At 40.9% G+C, this 22,089-nt stretch overlaps 2 protein-coding genes across 11 annotated transcripts in view; one reads left to right on the top strand and one right to left on the bottom strand.

The window, feature by feature from the left end:
- TNFRSF19 (TNF receptor superfamily member 19) overlaps window positions 1–4,656 on the bottom strand; it is a 101,198-nt gene extending 96,542 nt beyond the window's left edge. For 2 of the 3 annotated variants that reach the window (XM_053311823.1, XM_053311822.1), the window contains exon 1: window positions 4,168–4,656. The gene's annotated coding sequence lies outside the window, so the exon portion shown is untranslated. The remainder of the gene's footprint in view (window positions 1–4,167) is intronic. The other variant, XM_053311825.1, reaches the window with a different exon arrangement.
- SACS (sacsin molecular chaperone) overlaps window positions 1–22,089 on the top strand; it is a 143,706-nt gene that overhangs the window by 21,347 nt on the left and 100,270 nt on the right. Inside the window, exon 1 of one of the 8 annotated variants that reach the window (XM_053311817.1) lies at window positions 13,880–13,969. The exons of 6 other annotated variants lie outside the window; for them this stretch is intronic. The gene's annotated coding sequence lies outside the window, so the exon portion shown is untranslated. Of the gene's footprint in view, window positions 1–13,879; window positions 13,970–22,089 lie in introns of those variants that run through there. One more of the 8 variants, XM_053311818.1, reaches the window with a different exon arrangement.

The following is a 22,089-nucleotide window of genomic DNA, read 5'->3' as shown; positions in this document are numbered from 1 at the left end:
ACCACCGGGATCAGGCCAATCCCAGCAGCACCACAGTGGCATATCCGCCTATGAAGCAGGAGCAAGCGCTCCCTTAACCTCATTTTTATGATCGTCTGTTAGCCACGGCTGAAAGCAGCCGCAGGTAGCAGACTCAGGGAGGGGAGGTCCCCATAATGTATCGTGCACTCGTGCGGTGTATTATTGGAACTCTGGGGGTGGGGTGATGCGTCACTGCACCCCGACCCTTGGAGTTGCTGGCAGCAGCCAGTGCTCGTCTGGGTGGGCGATCCGCCTGCCCAGGGAAGACAGAATAATAATCTGTGGGGAGATAAACTCTTTAGGGCTTCCTCCCCGCAAAGCCTCTAGCCCTTTTGCCCTGCTCATGAGAAAGGGCTCTTTGTTTATTAAACTAGGTTACTTTGACAGCTTTTGTTCATTAAGTTACCTTGCATTTCCTTCAGAATCCATGTTAAGCTTCCCCTGCTAACTGAGCAAAGAGGCACCTTTTAAAGTGGTGATTCTCTTATATTTAGCAGGGGGAAATCAACTGGCCCTATCCATCCCCACCACAGCATCCCTCCAGTGGCTGTTGCTTGTATCTGCCTTATGTTTCTTTTAGTTTGTGAGCCCTTTGGGGACAGGGGGCAATTTTATTTATGTATTTTTCTTTGTAAACTGCTTTGTGAACTTTGGTTGAAGAGCAATATATAAATGTTCATCATAGTAAATATTCATCATAGAATCTTGAAAGATGATATTTAGGTTTTAGTAGTGTATATATGTTTAAATTTAATTGGTGACCAAATCAATTAAAAGGCAATTGTTTAATCAATTACCATTATTTGATAGATAGCCTTAATTTTGTTACTAAGAGATATTTACTGGCCTTTGGGGATTAAGTATCAATTTTTGGAGAAGTGTCTCTGTGTGTGTGCGTGCGCATGGGGGAAGAACATTTAGAATGAGAGAACAAAGAACTTCTGTCAAGAACTTTTTTCTTTTGCTTTGTATATTAAAATATAGTATGGTCCTGTCCTGATTTTAATAATGATCCCTATTGATAACTGATCTGGTGTTACCCACACAAGGCTAATGACCTTTATTGCATCAGAATATTTTCTTTAAATTGTGAAGTAATTGGTTGGGATATTAATTGAAGTCAAATTTGCCATGATTATGTGATGCTTGGTTTCTTAAATCCTGTGGCTTCAGAGAGATACTTTATGTGTCCTTTGGAAATGTTACCTAATCTATAATAAAATCAAGACTTCTAACTGATTTGGGCATTTCATTTTCCTGCATTTGTCTAAAAAACAAGGTTTTAAGTGGCCTGGTAATGACATTGCTGATTTTGTTAACTGTAGCTCTGTTAAAACAGTTATAAACACTACATTTTCCAGAGTTCAATACATTTATGATACTCTACTAGTAACTTATTTTAATTATTATTCACTTTACTATAGCTTCTGATGGGGAGTAATGTGTGTCTAGTTCTTCAAGTCAAGTTCATTAATGCAGACTATAGAACTATTTATATGGTTTTGAATAATAAAGGTGTTGAATAAATTAAAACAGATGACTTGAAGTGTGGCAGCTTTAATTAGTCCTCCTAAAGGAGAGGAGTGGCAAAATTGTTGAAGGAAAAAAGTAGATTTCTTATTTTTATTCAAGAAATCTACACTAGGGGAAAATGTAAGTATTTGTTTTAGTCTGTGCTGATGTATGATATACCGTTCCTTTAAAGAAATATCAAATCACATTATAATGGACATTATAGATACATGCTGTTAGGCACTGTATTTATTTATATAGCACCATTCGTGTGCAGGGCTGTTTATATAAAATAGATCTTAAAAGTCAAAGAGGGTAGATTCTTGATGTTAAAAGGAAAGCTAGAAGGAACTTCAAGATCACCTTAAGTATGAATGTATGAGCCTAACAGCCAAAAGTACTTCTATTAAAATTTGATTTTAAAAATAGATGAATGGATTGAAGGTGAACTGATAATACCAGCAGGGTAGTCAATAAGAATATTGACAAATCAAAAGAAGATGCCAATAATGCACAGTTGCCTAAATCATATGTCTTGTGATGATTAAACCAAGAAATTAAATGGCCTCTGGGGAAACTGGAATCAGTCTCAGAGGGACAATATTTACCATTCAGACTGCCACAACACATACTGTAGAACCAATTACATTTTTCTTTTAGTATTTTAGTAAACCATGATAGTAAAAATTGGAGCCAGTGTTTATGCTGATAAAGCTTCTGTGATAACAGAATTGGTATAAAAGAAATTGCTAGATAATAATAGGAATACTAGAAAATTTTAATATCAATCTCTTATAAAACAGGGATATAGAAGGGAAAATGAAATGGGAAATAGATATGTTATTTTTAGAAAACAAATCAAGTGGCAGATTGGCAACTGTGTAGTATGCATGTCAAGCCTTACTGATTTTTACTATAAGCAATAGGAAGAAGAGAGACATTGTAAAGGCTGATGGACTTTATATTAAGGATCTTATGCAAAGACCTAAATAAACTCTAGTTTACTGTATGCTAGGAGTTAATTTAGAACACTGATCCGTTAGTATCCAGTTCTCATATGTACACAACAGCACTGGGAACAAGATTGTTAAGAAGTCTTTAGCTTCCTTTTAGTCAATAGAACAACTAATGTTCTTTGGAGTATTTGAATGTCTAGCCAGGGGTCTTATAGTAGAAGATTATAGGTCCTAAAAAATATGGCCATGATCTCATATTGAGAAGCTGGGTTTTCAAACATAACAACCAAACCCTTTAACAGATGTTCAATACTAAAATATGTTAAGAGCAGTTAATCCTCAGTTAGCATGTTCTAGGTATTAGGTGGTTAAAAAAATCCGAAGCAAACCATAAGTTAGTGGTCTGGTTTCAATGTCAACCTTTTGGCCACCTTGCTGTAAAACTGGGATTTGTTTAAAAGTTTTTTAAAAATTCCTTATTAAACTACCTTCAAGTTCTTTTTTTAAAAAGTATGCATTATCTGATTAAGATATGAAGATACAACACTTGTATGAACAAGCATATAAAGCAGCCTATATGATTTCTGCTATTTAGAATTCTAAAAAGGATGAAATGGATTTTAAACGTCTGTTAATATTCTTTACAAAGAAGGACCACATTATAAATATTGATTATCTATATAGAGTTGTTAATATTAAAATGCAAGGCTTGAAATGAATACATATTTGAGCATGGTCTTAAAATGGATGAGAGTGAAAGAGCAAGCAGAGACAAGACACGGATCTAAGAGACAAAATATCTGATCCAGGGATTCCTTTCATGCAGAGGAAGAGTGCCATTGTGTGTACAGAATTCCAGTGTATGGAAGAGTTTTTCAACTGAGTTTAGCATTTTGCAGCATCTCCATCTGCATGCGGAGCTGCTGTCCTAACAATGCAGTCAGTTGGAGAACCTGACCTTGTGCACACTGGAGCACACACAGAAGTTTGGATCAGAGCCAAAGGCTGAAATCCTACAACCAGATATACCATACAAAACTTGGGAGCATGTCTCCCGGATGTAGTTTATGCTACATGTCAGTGTCTTCAGTGAGGCTAACAACTAAACACAGTTGCTCTGAGGTGAGTCCCATTGATTTCAATGGAAATCAATGGGACTCCCCTTACCGGTCCAAGTGTAACTGGATTGTATCTATCGGCTATGATCCTCACATAATATCAAAAGATACATTCCCTTTCTTCCAAAGAGGTTGTGAGAGCACATACACTTGAAGATTTCAGCTGTTTATATACTGATTAAGTGAATCTAAAGAATTGTTAAGCTCCACATATTATGCTACCTAAATCTGGAAAATTATATTGAAAGTAATATTGAAAGAGTTAAACAGAAGAAATCGCAGCTGGGTAAGGAAAAACAAAAACATAGAGCTAATCAAGAATACTATAGTCACAAGGTTTTAATTTTGACACCCCCCAGCCTTATTTCTGAGTAGTTCTCAATAAAACAGCACACAATAGATTCATTCAGAGAGATGCCTGTATGTCTTAAAACTGTAAAAATCCATGTAGAAGTTCTGTATCATCTAGTAGTCTCTCAAACTAACCCTTCCATTATATAAATGACAACCCTTCAATGCATTGTAAAATTAAAGATTTTTTTAAAAAAAAGATACAGTACCTGATGTATGCTGACGTTTATCCAATAGTCACCCTTTCTGCAACTGAATTTCACTCTGCCAGAGCTTCTGTATTAAATGCCTTCATCTCCTCTTTTAAAAAAAAGTATGTCAGCACAAGCCCAGGCAAACTTCAAATCCAGGAAAATAAAATTAAGCACACAGATCAAAGGCAGACGAGCAGTGAGACCAAATGCCTGTAATCTGATCAGTGATCTGTTGCCATACATCAAAGGCACTGCTTTGGAGACTGGAGAGAAAGAGCTTTCTTTTTAGCAGGTAGTAGTCGTACTCAGTTCTGCCTTCCCCTGCTTCTCAAAGACGTTTAAGAAAAAATGCTCACGATAGGCCCACCTACCCTACTTTTTCGTTGTGAGAGGGAAAATATATGGTTCTTGGAGCTGAATGTTTGGAGCTGTAGGCTTTTTTTTTCTGTTGTCGTTCCCAAGCTGTGCTCGTCGTGGATTGTGTGTTGGAAGCTTTCCCCAGTGCCAGCGGGTTCCGCTTTATGCCTTTCATCTCGCTGAACTGATCCCATGACATCATTCAATGCTGTGGGACTGGTTGGAGAGCTATAATACAGCCTGTGGGGAAACACAGCTGAACGGCAACAAGAATCTGTGTGGTTTTTAATCGAGTTAACTGTTGTAAACAGTGTAAGAAAGTCCTTTAAAACATTCTGTTCCTTGGCATTTTCACACGAAGTCACAAAAGAGAGAGAGAGAGAGAGAGAGAGAGAGAGAGAGAGAGAATGCATTTGAGATGTCCTTGTGTAATAAAATTGTCTGATAATCTTCACAGAAGGGCATTCACCAGCATTGTCTCTGACCAAAATCAAAATTTCCCACACAGACTTTGGTGATAAGCTTGTAGGATGATTTGTAACAGCTGCCAAGAAACTACCACTGAAGCCACCAAAACAATTTAAAAAGCAAAAAATCCAAATTCCCACACTCCATTTCAGTCCTGAAGAGATTTTCGAGAAGAGTGTGTTAAAATAAGTATACAGATGGTTAAGCAACTTGCAATTCAGAGGACAGAATACAGTTTGTTTTAAATAAGTATACTATAAAGTTTGTGAAGCAACTTGCAGTTCAGAGGACAGAATGCAGTTTGTTCTAAATGAGATATGCATGTTTATTCAGAAAAAAGCCCTTCTATTTTAAATGACATTTACTCCCAAATAAATGCAGCCTGAATGTGAATTCCAGCCTTAAAAACATTGTAGCTTTAGTGTGAATGGGCAGAACTGTGATGGCTAGAGCAACTCTCCAGGAATCATTGTATTGGCTTGCTTAGTACTGGTACTAGCAGTATCTTGTGCAAGACTCTTAATACTTCTGGGTAATCATCTCTCTGTGCTTTCTTACTAGGCTGTGACAAGAAAGTCTGATCCTTCTTTTCTCTCTTTCTTTCTGCCAAGAGTTGCTTGCTTTGCACATAGTGGAGGTGTAAGTGCCCCTTGCTTTCTGTCTGTGTTTCTGCCATATGCAGAACAGAACTTGTCATGCATGGATCAGAGATACCTTTTAAAGTAATGACTAATATGGACTTGGGGGATAGCAAATGTCTCTGTTCTTACCAGCATAGCATCCCTCGAGTGGGTGTTGCTAGTGTCTGTCTTGTGTTTCTTTTTCAGTTATGAACCCCTTTGGGACAGAGAACCATTTTCTCATTCTTCTCATTCCTTATGATATGTAAACTTTATTGTGAACTTTATGTTGAAAAGTAGTGTATTATTATTATTACATTTGGTTCCATTCCCCATGGAAATATGCACAAATTGCCCTCCATCAGGAGTGGCACATGGATGCAAAAGTTCTAAATAGGACATGAAGAAGCATGGGGATGGGATGTGTAAATCAACTCTGTTTGATACCGCTCAGACCAAGTTCCACCTTCTTGACAATAACAAGTTGTTTTAGTAAGAACTAATCTGCCTACTTTCCTTTCACTGTCCGTACAACTGTACTAAATTTATTCCAGATTGGTTAGGCAGTTCACAGGTTAGCCCACTTGTACCTCAAACATTCATGCGTCTGGCATCTTGAATTGTGGTGGATGACAGTTCACAGGCGGCTAGCCCAAGTGTGCCGCAAATGTTTACGTGTCTGCCATCTTGAACTGGGGTGGATGGCATCATCACAAACTATGCCCTTGAGTTGTCCCTATGTGTCATTCACTTCAACTGTACCCAATTTGGTTCAAATCGTTTCAACGGTCCACAAATTAGCCCACTTGCACCTCAAACATTCACATATCTGCCATATTGAATTGGGGTGGATGACATAAACACAAACTACCTTACTGAGGCATCCCTATGTGTCCCTACAGCTGTAGCAAATTTGATTCAAATCAGTTAGGTGGTCCACAAGTTATCTCTCTTGCGCCTCAAACATTTACACATCTGCCATCTTGAATTGGGGTAGACTACATCATCACAAACTATGCCGTTGAGGTGTCCCTTTGTAACCCTAGAACTGTACCCAATTTGGTTCATATTGGCCCAGGCATTGTGAAATTGATAGGGGGACACACGCACACACGGAATGCCATGTGATTTCACAAGCCTACTGGAAAGTAAGTTAAAATGCAAGATTTCTTTCTCCAGGGGAAGAAATTATGTGAACATTTAAACCTCTTCCTATACTATGGAAGTACAAGGATCTAGAAGATAAGCAGTATTTCCTGTCTGATGCTCAGACTCTTGCAAAGGTTTATGGTCCTACAAGACTTGAGACAACGTAGTATAATACAGTACCTGGAGTGTTGTGTCAAGATGTAGAAACCCTAGGTTCACATGTCAGCTTAGCTGTGAGAGTTTCTAGGTGGCTCTACCTCTCAGTTGGCCTAGCCCACCCCACAGGTTGTCTAGGAAGATAATATGAGGAAGAACACCATGTATAGTTTCCTGAGCTCCTTGCAGGGAGGTGGGATAGAAATGCAGACTATCCAAATTTTGTACTAAGCTATGTAAATTAATAAATTGTGGAAATATGTGGAATTTAAATGCTTTAATCTTTAAACTGGAGTATTTGTGTAACTGGGATTTTGATTTTGCAGGTGGGTATAATGGTGGGAGGAAAGATATTTGTAAGCAAAAGCCAGTGGTAAATAAGCAAAAGAGTGTTATTGAAGGTCATGTTGAGCCAAGTAAGATATAATCATTCCAGTCCCCATGGACAATGGAGCCTTTGCAGATGTTGGCAGGATGACTTCAAACATATCCCCACACAGCCAGGAAGGCTAAAAATTTGCTTTCAAAACATAAAAATAAACAGGGGTTCTTCATCAGATACCAGAACAACCCAGACTGCCAGTGTGCAGCCCTGGCTCCAGGGTTTATGGTTTGGTAAGTAAGCAATCAACCTGTAGAATGAACATACATCTTGCATTTACATAAACATGTCATACACTTGGGAGTCGCTTGTAGGAGGAATCCTATGACAAGAAAATGTAATTTGTGAATCTGCTCTGTTTCCTTGATGGCTGTGGTGTAATGTTCCCTTGTTTTGAGAATAGATTTGGATATGCTAGTTAAATATTTGCATCAGACCACTGCCTGCTTCAGATGTAATGCTAGACCATGGTTTAGAGCTATGTGAATGAGTGTAATGGAGCTGTGGACTTACATATTCCCCTCCATGTGAAGAGAATGAAAGTTTGCACTAAACTGTATCTCCTTGTTGTGGCAGAACTAATAGAAGTGTGGTATGTTAACCAACTATAGTTAGAACTAGCTAGAATATAAAATCAGGATCAAACTGTGGTTTGATATCCTGATTTGTTCTAACTCTAGTTAGTGAAGAAACTGCAATTCCCAGAGTTCCTATGAAAAGCTGCAGTGTTTTCTTGGGGAAGAATCTTTCACTGTCCTCTCATGCATGAAAGAAGTGGATAAAAGAGGGGGTGTGCAAGGCTGCAGCTCCCTTAGGCTCATTCATGTAGCACTAAACCATGGTTTCATGTTATACTTTAACGAGGCCCATATCAGTGGAGGACGAGTCGCACAGGCTTATGAGAGTGAAGCAAGAGCTCCATCCTTGCAAGCAACCAGGAAATTTCCTGCATGTCATTCTATATTCTCTTCCCTCTCTGCAAAAGCTCTTGTTGTGTTCAATAATAGGTCTGTAAGGGCTGCTCATAGACATATTCCTGGATGCAAAAAGGGCTTTTGCTGGGAGTTGAAAATCACTTTCCCCTCCTCTGCTTGCCCTCTCCCTTGCTGCTTGTGAGGATGGAGCTCTTGCTCCGCCCTTATAAGCCTGTGCAGCATCTCAGCCACTGGCCTTAGCAGCTTAACCTGATGAAATATAAAATGATGTCTTCTGGTGTCAAAGGCCATAAAAGACCTTGACTGTTTTCAGCCTCTGCTCCTGTGTTGTGTGAACTTTTATATGACCTCAAAAGTTAGATATTTTCCTATGAATTCTTTATATGGAGGAGTGGCTTTAATACAACTTCTGATAGAGGCTCATAAAATCTGTATGCTTTATTTTTTCCATGTGTGTATAAATGAAAACACTATAGATTTGAGCAATAGCATGTTTTGTATTAAACTTAAATTGTAAACAGGTTTATTTTTAAATGGAATTGCTTGAACTAAATGTTAATAAATATCTCATTTATTTTGTTTAAAAAACATGGGGCATAATTTAGCCAAAGGCAATCACTTTAAAGTCACATTGATCTCAATTAAACTGTTGAGATTTCTTAAATCTTTCCCATTTAATTCAATCGGACTTAAAGGTGTTGGCAGGATTGTTCCCTTGTTTTTGCCTATGTTACAGTTTCATTACTTATGTTTTAGTCTTAGTTTGCCTGTACTTTAAGATAGTGCCATATACTATATTTATGACAAACTTGGGATTGTAGCATGAAGTGTGAGAACATGGCAGTTTTACAGTGCTAAACAATCCCATGTTCACTTCAAAGGCAGATTCTTCTAGAGAAAATTATTGTTTGCAAGAAGTAACAACCTTTGTGTCCATGGATTTAAGTAAAAACCAAAGACTGAAAAATTGCAAGTATCCTTTGTTCTATTCTAAAACACTAGCGGGAAGGTGAAGATTGCAATTTGAAAATTGTCAGTATTCATAATAATACTGTGTACTTATGGAATAGTTTTTTCATTCTGGAGCCCAGCAGTCTCGCCAGCCCAGTTCCTTGTTATCCTGTTTCCATCCGCATGGCTTAGAAGTTATTAAGTAATAAAGGGTTATTTTGCATCTTTATTTTTTGTCTAAACATCTCAGAATACTTTCCAAAATTGGTCATGCTTATTTCTGCCATGTAACACATAGAGAAAGCTGAGGTTACATGGCTTTCAGTAGATTTTGTGCCAAGCTTGTAACAGAGGCTGAAACAGAATTACAGGCAATCTGACTTTCCCAGGACCTTTCGGCACAGTCATAAGAACATAAGAACAGCCCCGCTGGATCGGGCCCAAGGCCCATCTAGTCCAGCATCCTGTTTCACAAAGTGGCCCACCAGATGCTACTGGAAGCCTACAGCAGGAGTTGAGGGCATGCCTGATATTCTCCACCCAATGTTTCTGGATTAAAACAACATAGAAATTGGAAGAAATACCAGCGAGTGGCAGGAGAGCAGGCTTGCTGGGAACCACTGCTTCCTGCCTGCTTTGCTATTCTGAACCTGCCCATTGTCTAAAAGCTATTTATGACCTTTGACACCAAAGACACTAGTTTGTATTTGAGCAGGCTCCTCCAATAAAGTCACTCACGTCTCATATGTCAACCTAAGCTCTCATTGAGTCAGTTCTCAAAATGTGCCAGGATTGGGGAAAGTGTGAAGCATGGGTCAAAGTCCACATGTTGGGGCAGTGCTCTTCATTGCAAGGCCTGAGGGCCAGTGGTGGCCCCCATCAAGTCTAAGTGTGACCTCCCTTGACTACTTGTTTATTGGGTCTGTGTAAAACATTGGCCAAAGCGGAATACTCTGCACAGTCCCCCTTGAAGGTGCACTCTCACTGTGCAGTGCTGTGTTTTGCCCAGCACTGAGGAGGGGGCTCCTCTAAGGGAAAAGGAGCCCTCTTGAGCCCCTGCACCGTCTTGGAAGGCATGCACAGAGTGCTGGGAAGTGTCGCCCTTCTCAGTGCTTTCCTCCTGGAGCTCGTAAGAGAGTGCTCCACCTCAAAGTGCCCTCCAAACACTGAGGAAAAACACAGCACTCTACTGAAGTCAGCACAGGGGGACCTGGCTCTCGCGTTGAAAGGCTTTTTCCAAAGTAGTCCCCGCTTGAAAAATAGTGAAGATCACTTCATTGGGGGACAAATAGTTATACACTACTTACATGAGCAACCTAAAACCCAGCCTTACTGTATATGTGCTTTTTTGAGTGAGTTGTGCATGAGGGGAACACACAGACTTCAAAGAGCTAGAAAGGAGAGATGAAATTAAATGCTTCAGCATGTTTTAATAATTGATGGAATGGAGGATAGGGAAGGAATTCTTCAGTGGTCAGTCAATACACCCCAAATTATTTTCAACAGCTGCTCATTACACTCATACAACCTCTTTCCACATAACAATTATCATTATAATGAATGGACTATCTCTCTAGTATCACATTTTTCTAGGTTCAAAATATTGTGCTGTGTTTATAAAATGAACTAGACCTTTGAAACAATTATGCAGATGGCTCACTCCGTATTAGTATTTCATGGTGCTTCTCTCAGACCATACTTAGATAATTCACTTCATCCAGTTAATTGTTTAGTAGGCTTGTTTTTGTTTATAAAGTAGAGGATATGATTTCCTAGGTCTAGGTTATTAAGATACCACGAAAATCTTTCTAGTAAACTGTTTCAAGATGATGACTTTTATTTTGATTGTTTAAAATTTTCAGATGCATGTTTGTGATATAATGATGCCATGGGTGGTCTCATCGCTGAACGACAGTGCACATGTCTTGCTTGCATAAGGTCTCAAGTATGTCACTGGTATCTCCATTAAAAAGGGTTCTCAGTTAGCTGTGCTCTCTGCATGAGACCTTGAAGAGTCATTGCCAGATTCATAAGCCAGCTGGGTGGGTTGGTACCATCTGGGGGCATGAGTGCTCATTGCAAGTTTTGGCAAATTCTGCACTCTAGAGATGAAAATAGGTGATAGCATTGTAATACATTCAGCTTTCAGTGTGTTATCATGCTTTTATTGTCCTGACCATCAGGCTTGCAGCAGCCAAATTGGCAATGGTGTTTTAAAACTTTTTACAAGTTTTAAGAACACATAAACTACTATAAAATTTTATCAATGTGGTCAGAGAAATGGAAATGGGCAAGAATGTCCTCCAAAAATTACTCAATGGAGAAAGTACAATGATTTGTTACTCTAAGCCCTAACTTTACCCTAACCCTTTCCTCTATACAAAAATGACTGCAATCATACCCTAATTGTTTGGGGATAGGAATAAAGAAGGGGTAATATCACACAGAAAGCTATAAGTGCAACAATGCTATTGCCTATTTTTCATCTCCAGAGGGGTAATGTTGCCAAAAATCACTATGAGCATTCGTTCCCTGAGATGGTACCAATGACCCAAATTTGTGGGCCTGGTTCATGGAGTAAATACTGGTGCATGGAGTAAATAGATTCAGTCTATCTGATTCAGTCTATAAGGCAGTTTTATATCTTCACTGGATTAATAAAGTCTGAGGAGAAACATGTAGATGTGCTACATTAATATTCACCTGCAAATCTCTAGCTATATTGTGCTTGAATTATTCAAAGGTAAACTTCCTGAAGTGATATATCAAATTTTTACATCGCACATTGGTGCAGGTTCCAGGTGCTTCTATGTTCCTGTGCAAATCCTTTACTGTAATTCCTTTCATCTGTATCTTGCAGAGCTCCCTCGCCAAGTAACAAAAACAAGACTAATGATAAAAGTTCAATCGTTCAATCGAAAACAATCCAAGAAATTGCAAGAGCCCCATTTTAGTGAACTTGTCTGCACTATCCTCAGCTATGGGATGGAAACGTAATTGTACATTCTTACATTTTGTAATCAGTGCTGCTTTGTCAGTTTGTATATGTTGACAAAAGCATAAGCCGATATCATGTTGCCTAGTCCCTTTAGCATTTTCTCCTGTGATGTTTAAAACTATAGTACTAACCTCCACATTATTGCTTCCCTAGGGTGCTTTCCAGATTACCTGCTCAACAGTGGTAAAATGCTTCAGGGTTGGGCAGAACGCATTGAAACTGTAAATAAAGGCTGTTGTGCAAAGCCACCAGCGGGGGGAGCAGTCTTGCGAAAACTCCACAATGGAGAAATACAGCTACTTATTTGTGCCACACATGCGATGTTACAAGACTGTCATGTGGCAATAAAATCTGAAAGAAGGCATTGGAAATGTGAACGGCACCTTGCTGTCAGCGCAGGGACTGTAGTGTCACACCACAGGAAGTATGGAAGCACACTTTGCAGATCCGTAGTGGCACTGTGGTAAGGGTTTATCTTGAAAGTGCCCAGGTGCAAAGTGCAGAATTCAAAACGCAATACAAAAACAAAATAAAAAAACAAAGCACTTTCACAGAATAAAACAGTTAAAACAATTTCACAGTATAAAACAAACAGCAATGCATAACATGCTTCCAATCTCATCATGTTTCTGATCCTGCCCTTCTTCCCAACTCCTTCATAAACTTAAACTGCGGCTTGCCTGCTGAAATTTTATTGATCATGGGTCATTGAACTCCTAGTTCCATGTCTTGTAGCACTTCCCATTTATGGACTGTGATGCTGAGGGCCCTATATATGAGACACTATACTGTTCCTGCCTCCCTGCATATAAATGTGCAAGCCCTTGTACCATAACTATACAATATTAAATACAGAGGGAGCCAACCAGCTATGCAAAGCAGTCTTAGCAAAGGAACATTTTTGGCCTAATCTAGGGAAACAGCTTACCTGGGGGTAAAACAACCTTGTAGTACCACTTCAGTGTGTAGTGGGGAATTGCATGTGTTTATGCTCGTGTGTGTGTGTATGTGTGTGTGTGTGTGTGTGTGTATATATATATATATATATATATATATATATATATATATATATATATATATAAACACTCTCTGTAGATAGTAAACGATGTATGAAGGAAGCATCATTCCTAATCTTCTCCCTAATGTATTTGTTTTTAGTGTTTTTAGGGATTGTTGGGGTGGGAGGACCATTCAGTCATGCAATCCCTCACTTCTAATCTACATTCCGACTTTGTTTAGATCCACTTCTAAATCCTACGTTCTAGGGACAGTTTTATCACATGATAGGTTTGTCTGTCTAGACCAGTTTTTAGAGCAGAAGATGTAATAATTCTCTATGGCACTTAAACATGTGAAAAGCGATAGGCTTGTTTAGATGATTTCAAAGCCTGACAATTGAAATATCCCTGCAAGCAGGCGCGTAACAATGATAGGGCAAGGGGAGACAGTTGTCTGGGGGCCCCACTGCCTGGAGGGGCACCCCAGAGGCACCTCATGTGACTCCCCATTGCCCCCTGCCCAGCCCCATAGCCTCTCAGCCACTTGCCCTCTTCGCCGTCTCTCCTGCTTGTTCTGCTGGCCCAAAATCGAAGCAGCAGGCAAGCTGCAAAGAGCTCCTTTTCTCCCGCCTCTCAGCTGATCGGCGGGTGGGCGGGGCTTCCACGGAGGCCTCAGTGTAGGCCGCAGTGAAGCCTGAACTCGAGTAGGGCCCAAGCCAGCCAGGAAGGAGGAGGCAGCCAGAGTGTTCTCTGCAGCAGAAGACCCCTTGCTGCCCTGCTTAACCCAGACCAGCATTTTCCAGGTAGAGTGTGAACTCCTTTTTGTGGTTACCTTTCCCGCCCCCCATATATAGGGATCTGCTTGCCATAGGGCTTGGATATGGGGGGGGGAGGGACCGAGAAGTCTCTGAATATTTATTTTGAAACAGCTTGGAAAATTTGCTGACTTAAAAAAACTATCTAAAAAGTCCTATAAGTGGCTTGTTTCATGGCAGAAAATTGCAAAAACTTCTGGAACAGTATTTTATTAATTTTATTTATTTATTCATTCATTCATTTATAAATGCACTTATGTTCAAGTTGTTTTGCAACCCAGAAGGTCTGAGTGAGAACTGTGAAGCATGTGTGGTGCTTTTATTTTATTTTTCATGTGTGTGAACTGCTCCCCAATAACTTGCAGGGACTTCAGGGTAAATCTGGCCAACATGTGAATGCAGCACCTCCATTCCAGAGGAGATGTGTCTTAAAGGGCTTTAAAAGCCTCCTGTGAAAAACCTCCTGCAATCAAACTTGACTGAATTTGTTCAGAATTCTGGGAAAACAAACATAGGTTCACCCTGCATGGTTGAAAGTCTCCTTTGCTAATCTGCAGCGAGGGGCCCATTTTAATAATTCATCTTTCTAGTGTGTTCTAGGCATTAAAAGTAATACAAATGTATAGTACTCAATGTATATCACTATATATTGTGACGTGTGTGTGTGTATTCAGTGAAATGTATTTGCAGGCAGCATACTTATTTTGGAATATCAGACTTAAATCCTTGGGGGCCTGGGGTGTGCGGAGGCCCTGGACTTTGTGGGGGGGGCCCATTTTAAAATCTTGTCTCTGGGCCCACTCCAACCTTGCTACGCCCCTGCCTGCAAGTAAGGTCATGTTTTTCTATCAGATTTTTGTAGTTTCTTCCCTTCCTCTTGCTGTGTACTGGCAACACAATTTTATTTATTTATACATACAAACAAACATTTATATCCTGCTATTCCTCCAAGAAGCCCAGAGTCCACATGGTTGTGTTTATTCCCACAACAACTCTGTGAAGTATGTTAGGCTTAGAGATTAGTGTCTGACCCAGTGAGTATGTATGTATGTATGTATGTATGTATGTATTACATTTGTACACCGCCCCAAACATACGTCTCTGGGCAGTTAACAATAGTATAAAACAAGTTAAAATATATACAAAAACTTAAAACTTATGGCTGAATGGGGATTTGAACTCAGGTTTCACTGGTCCTAGTCCAACACTCTTTTTGGCTTCTATTTGGCAATGGATATGTCCATAGAATGCGACAGTGCCTGGGGTTCATTATGGTCATGATTATAAAGCAAAGATGTCTCTATTACTTAACAATTCTGCAGAAAGAGAATTTAATACATCTTTATACCTGCTAGGGTTTTAAGAGCTTTGCACCAGCATGCAAAGCTTCAATAATATAACATTCTTTCTGGAGATCTCAGTACAGTTGAGTCCATGAATTGATTTCCCCAGGCTATTGGAGTTAGATCAACATTGTTATTAATATAGCTAAAATAGAATAGGATAGGCCAATTCTATTTTTTTAAAAAAATTTTTGAATGACTTACTGAGTAACAGTGAACTGCTGAATGTTTTGTAAGAATTCCTTCATCTTTACTGAGAAAGAAAGTAGCTCGGAGAATTCTGTCATTGTTTCACAGTATAACTAATGGTAAGAAATAGTTCCCTACCTTGTTGGAAGTGGCATGTGCCAGTGCAGAATATTAAATGGAACTTGGAAGAACTGCTTTTTAAAAAGTATATCTTCTGACAGCTTCACTGTTCATGTTCTATATGTTTACAACGCCATCCCTTCATTGTAAGGGATGAATAACAATAACAGATTTGTTATTGTCTTTACTTTCCCACACATGCCTTATCCTGATGGATTTGAGGGATCATATGATTTTTCATTGACTTTGGCTGGATTCAGATAATACTCTATAACTTCCCTTTAATGTTGTGGTAAAAGATTGAATCTTGTAGCACTCATGGCCATTTTCACAGAAGCTGCAAATATAAACATGCCAAAAGAACAAGAGGACAATAAACAGTCGTGCCTGAGTTGTAAAATGCATCAGGCCCATCAGGCATTTACTGTCGGTTTTTCCAAATAGCTGTTACTCATCTGGATTTGGTCCGAGCCATGCCTGCTGTCAATCAGCGGTGGCTGGTGCAGGCACCCCCGGGGTGGCGGCGGGAGGCACCTTTCACTGTAAATTGCTAGGTGCTTCCTTCTCCTCCTGCTGTGCCCGAAAGCTGTTCCGAGCAGCCGTGTGCCACCCAGCACCTGCTGCGGCGGAGGATCGGCTCTGCCACTCAGCTGGGGGAGGCCATTTGCGTGGCCAGCAAATGGCCTCCACCCATGTGCGGAGGCCAGCTGAGTGGCAGGGCCGATCCGCTGCTGCATCCAGGTGCTGGGTGGCACACCGCTGCTCGGAACAGCTTTTAGGTGTGGCGGGAGGAGAGGTAAGCACCTAGCAATTTACAGTGAAAGGTGCCGCCCGCAGCGTCCGCACCAGCTGCCTCTGCAAAAGACCTCACCGTATGGGGTGCTGTGCCAGCAAAGAAGGAATGTGGGTTGGCTTCCATGTTATTTTGATATTGCATGAGCAGTTCAAGCAAACCAAAGATGTTACTCTGGCACAGGAACATAGGAAGCTGCCTTATACCAAACCAGACCATTGGTCCATCTAGCTCAGTATTGTCTACAGTGACTGGCAGTGGCTCTCCAAGGTTTTAGGCAGGAGTCACTCCCAGCTGTACCTGGAGATGCCGGGGAGTGAACAAGCATACAGATGCTCTTCCGCTGAGCTATGGCCTCGTCCCCTGAGGGGAATACCTTACAGCACTCACATGTGATCACCCATCCAAATGCAAGACAAGGCAGACCCTGCTTAGCCAGGGGGACAATTCATGCTCATTACCACAAATCCAGATCTCCTCCCCAAAGGATAGGGTGGACTGGTGAAACATCTGGAAACAAATGGCACAATAATCCAGTGTGAAGTAGTGGGGGCAAGCAAGGAAGCAATATGGCTTGGAAATGGGCAAAGAAGAAAGCAGAATGAGGTGACTGGGGCAGAATGGAACATTTTGGCTTGCAGGCTGCTATCTAAGTTTAAAGAAAGGATCCTGAGACAGATGCTTTCTTAAACAACAGCAAAACCAACAGGTTCTCTGATTACACTGGCTGACATCCAGACTAAGACTACACTGGTGTAAGTGGCTAACATCCAGACAAACAAGCATCCAGGAGAGACCTCTGAACCTGGGAGGCTGCTTACAGCCTCCTGGCGGGGGTCTCCTTGTGTGTCACCATGGTGCGGAGCTGCGCTGTGGTGGCACATGATCAGAAAACTTGCTCCGCTAACCTGGGCTAAGGGGAGGGCTACTTTGGTGAGCTAGCCACCAGAGAACCACTGGGCTCTCTCTTGAGCCCGCTGGTTCTCACAATGGGGAAAAACCAGGCGTGCTTTTTTAGCCCGGTTTCCCCCCATCGTGAGAATAGCCTCATTATGTTGTTGGACACGTTGTTCAAGTTATATTGGTGCCGTGCCATCGTGCAAGGGGCAATTTTGTACTGTCTTCCCTTCCCTCTGAATGGGTGCACATATTTTGGGAGGCACAGGGGGGCTTCAGGGGGAACAGGAGATAATTGAAAACCATCCTTCTCCCATTGCACAATGGCAGAGTTGATACAGCTTGATCAGTCATTGTGCAAAACAGTGCAACATTGTCTGGCTGTCAACCACTGTTAAACCAGCACTGCTCTAATCTAGATGTCAGTCTCTAACTGATTTTGCAATTTGCAAACTAGTTCAGCACAGATGTCTTGATCCCCTGTCTGTATGCTGCCAAATTATTTACTTAGCCACAGCTGTTGGTGAGAGCTCAAAATTAAAATATACATGTTATTTAATTCAAGGTAGCTTGTAATTAAAGTTAATGATGCTGTTCTTTGATACATTATGGGAAGCTATTTCAGATTCTGTGAAAAAGGTGCTGGAGGGAGGCAGAACATTTTCTGTGTGTTTGAATGGTAGCCAAAGAAGTCTTTAACTATCTGTATGAGACATTTTAACTGACCATAAGAAAACACTGGTTGCTTGTGCTCAGAGCTCGCTGATATTTATCTTCACCTTTGAAGTGGCACACCACCATCCTTTGCAATACATTCCACTAGTGTGTTTCTAAGTGTATTTCACTAGTATGTTGCTTGAAGATTAAAATCTTTAAGACATCTTTGTCTTTAGAGGAATATTCCAGTTTTAGAAATATTTGCCTTTTGAAGATTTACTCATATATTTAAGGCTGTGAATATTTTAGCAGTAGAAACTATCCCAACGTTAATAAAAACTGGATTAGTGGAGACCACGATCCAAAGCATTTCTGTCAATCTACCTGCCTGAAGTGCAAAAGAACTACCCCCAAATGCCTGCATAACATCATGACTGTGGTGATGTGGGCTTTAATTATAATATTTTGAACATTTAGCAGGAAAGCAAATATGATTTCTGCATTTTCACGAATTTGCTTTTGAGAAAACTCTCATCGTGCCCAAGTGTTTATCTTCAGCTGACAAATAGACAAAAATGATAGCAGTTTGACATCAGTGTCTTAATTCTGCTCAAATGTCAGAGAATATTTCATAAGTCATTTTCTGAAAACATAGGCTGACATCCAGACGAATGCTGTGCCAATGTGCCAGTGTTTTCTGTTGCATGAAGAAGAAAGGGAGATCTACTCTCTTCCCTTCCCTCTGCAGTCACTTGTGCCTCCTGAAACTATGTTACTGGGGGCTGGGGGAGCCTCAGGAACATAATTTCAGGAGGCACAAATAACTGTACAGGGAAGGAAAGATAGTTTAATACTACCTCCCCCCTTGCGCAACAGAAAATGTTGGCACAATGTTAGTCTGGATGTCAGCCACAATGTTTAAGAAAGTGGAAAAAAGAATTGGCACACACTTTTTCAAAATCGATGCATTATATGGGCAGCATGCAGCATTTTGTTACATCAGTACTTTTGTAGACTTTGGGAAGGATACATTAGCTAGTCAGACACTCAGTCAATGTGCTTTGGAATAAAGATGGGGTGCTTTAAAGAAAACTAGCTGATCCGGTCCAGACCATCTATGCCCCCAGTTCTCCCTGTCATTCCCCCTTTCCCTTCAGCCCCAGTCCATTCTCTGTCCTTCCCCCACTTCCTTCAGCCCCAGTCCATTCTCCGTCCTTCCCCACCTTCCTTCAGCCCCAGTCCATTCTCCGTCCTTCGCCCGCTCCCTTCAGCCCCAGCCCATTCTCTGTCCTTTCCCCCCTTCCTTCAGCCCCAGTCCGTTCTCCATCCTTCCCCCCTTCAGCCCCAGTCCATTCTCTGTCCTTCCTCCCCCTGCTCCCTTTAGCCCCATGGCCGGTGCTTTCCTTCCCCGCCGGCCAGGCTGGGCTGCGGGAGCTTTCCCTCCCCGTCCACCAGTGGTGCTTTCCCTCCCCGCTGGCCGGCTGCTACAGCCATTTTCTCCTCATCACTGTCCCGCAGGCAGCTGCTAGCAAACTCTCACGAGAGCTGCTACACATGGAATTAGCAACGGGTATGTTTAGGAGAATTCCTTCCAAGGAATCGTTCTGTGAGGTTGGGGCCCTTCTTTTCATAGCACTGTGAGAAGGATATAGGCCTAGAAACATAACATAGCACGTTGCCTAGAAAGTTGGCCTAACTTGTTAAATGTTAAATGCTGTCCCTGAGGGCAGTCTTGAAGGTCATATTTTTTGGTGGCACAGAGGGCTTCCTGGGGAAGGGGAGGTTTTAAAAAAATCACCCCTTCCCAATGGAACATTTGTCGGTGCTGTTAGTCAGAAATTGCTGCTGTTCTGATCCACTTGCTGCACCGGTGCTTCCCTAGTCAGGATATCAGCCTCTGCTTTAGATGCTACAAACTGCCATAACAGCTGAACCGCTTACAAGGCCACAGAACCTTGTAAGCTGAAAGCACAGAGGATCCTCCAAGAGCAAACATGCCCACGGTTTTAAAATGAACCTACAGCAGCTGTTGAAATCTGTTGCTGATACGAAAACAGCAATTACACCTTTCCCAAACACATTATAAAAATTAATGAAATGCAAAGAATATTTTATAATTATGATTATTATCGTCTTAACATGTTAGCTTTCATGTAAGGATCATGAAGCATCTTGCATGCCAGGGAAAGCATTATTATTATCACAACAACAACAACAACAACTAAGAACGCTAAGTACAAAAGAATTAGAAGGGGGAAATCAGAAAGCAAAAGACCACTTTGAATTGCCACGAGATAAAAGAACCAGAGCAGATGCATGGCATGACTGGAGGAAGTTCTGTAGTCTGGCTCCTATGGCACAATATAAATTGAATCCTCAGGTTGTGGCTACATGGTCACACAGTGCAGGCTGCACTATTAAGGAAGGTCTCGACATGTACATCCAGATTGGGGTACTACATCAACCTCTACATGGAGATGCCTTGGAAAGGTTCCCATAAACTTCACTTAATGCAGAATACAGCAGCTAGGCTGCTGATGGGATCCCAGCCTTGTGATCATGTGACACCATTACTGCATCACCTTAGTTCTCTCCTAATACATTTTGAGCTCAGTTCAAAGTGCTGGCACTACCCTTCAAATCCTTAAGTGGTTTGGAACTACGAAACCTGAAGGACCATTCCTTCGTATGAACCTATTTGATCACTTTGATCACCTGTTTGATGACCACAAGGAGTTGACATGGTTGGGCCTTTTCAGAGGTGGCACAAGAGATTTGGAACACCCTGCCCCAGGAAATAAGCTTGGGCCCCTCCCTCCCTTCAGACAAAAACCACTGTTGTTCCTATAGGCTTTGACTGAAATAGAGCTTTTAGTTAAATAATTTTGTTGCTGCTGTTCTTTTAAATACCTGTGTATTTATTTTTTTAATTAAATACCAATTTTATTAGATATCGTGGTAATTTTATTTTATTTTATTGTTGTATTATGATTTTGATTTATTTTATTGTGGTTAGCTGCTTCGGAATCCCTACATGACAATGAGACAAATGTTGTGCATGCTGAATAATATTTCACTTGTGCAATGGGGGATGGGCAATTTTTGCCAATCCTCCCTTCCTTCAGTGCGTTCCAAAAATATGTCCCTGAGTGCTGCAGGACCCTCAGGAACATATTTATGGGAGGCACAGAGGGCTCCAGAGGGGAAAATAGTGGTTGACATACAGACTAACATTGTGCATACTGAAAAACATTTCACATATACAACAAAATGTTTTCTCTTATTTACCCTTCCTTTTCCAGCCCACTGTGCCTCCCCAAAATGTCCTATATGAACTGCAAAGGGAAGGGAATGTCGATGAACCTCATCCCTCCCTCATTGCATGTGAAATGTTTTTCAGCATATGCATTGTTGGTCTGGAGATCAGACCACTACTGACTCCAATACTGAGTCAGTATTTTTTTGAACCCATTAATTTCCACTTTCAAGCTAATCTTGCAGATGGGTTTTAATATGTTTTATCACATGATTTTAGTTTCTTTCAACTTTAAAATGAATTTATGGTTTCCTTTCTATTTATAGTCTTCCCTCAGCATTTGGGCTGGGACGGGCTATATTTTTAAATAAAAGCAGGTCATAATTAAGCCACTAGTTGAATCTAGTCAGTTAATACTGACCAATGTTGTCATTGTCGTCATCGTGATCATTTTATGTGTTTGTTTTTGTTTTGTTATGTAGTGGATTAATGCCTTTGTCTCAGACCAAGCTCACATGAGGGAAAGAAATGCTGAATCATCCCTGCTTGAGCTTCCTGGCTAGGCTCCTCCTAAAACTATCCTTTATTATCAGTAGGTTCAATATGCTGCCATCACCACCCCTCTTAGCAACAGATCTTGAACCTCCCTGGGCTTGGGGTAGAATCCCAGGGAAAACTCTTTATTTTGCTCTCAGATAAGTACAAAAACCTTCCATGTGCAAGCCTACACATGGTGAGAAAACTAATAGCTGCTGACCGTTTGAGAACATATTTGCACCAGAGAAACCTCCTTTGCCTCCACTTTTCCTGAGTTAAAAACCAACTTGGAGAGGCTTGTAAAAAAAAAGACTAA

This window comes from Hemicordylus capensis, chromosome 3 (assembly GCF_027244095.1).
Source record: "Hemicordylus capensis ecotype Gifberg chromosome 3, rHemCap1.1.pri, whole genome shotgun sequence".
NCBI classification, from domain to species: domain Eukaryota; kingdom Metazoa; phylum Chordata; class Lepidosauria; order Squamata; family Cordylidae; genus Hemicordylus; species Hemicordylus capensis.
Note: the sequence above shows the minus strand (reverse complement) of the source record. Positions and strands in the feature narration are given on the sequence as shown.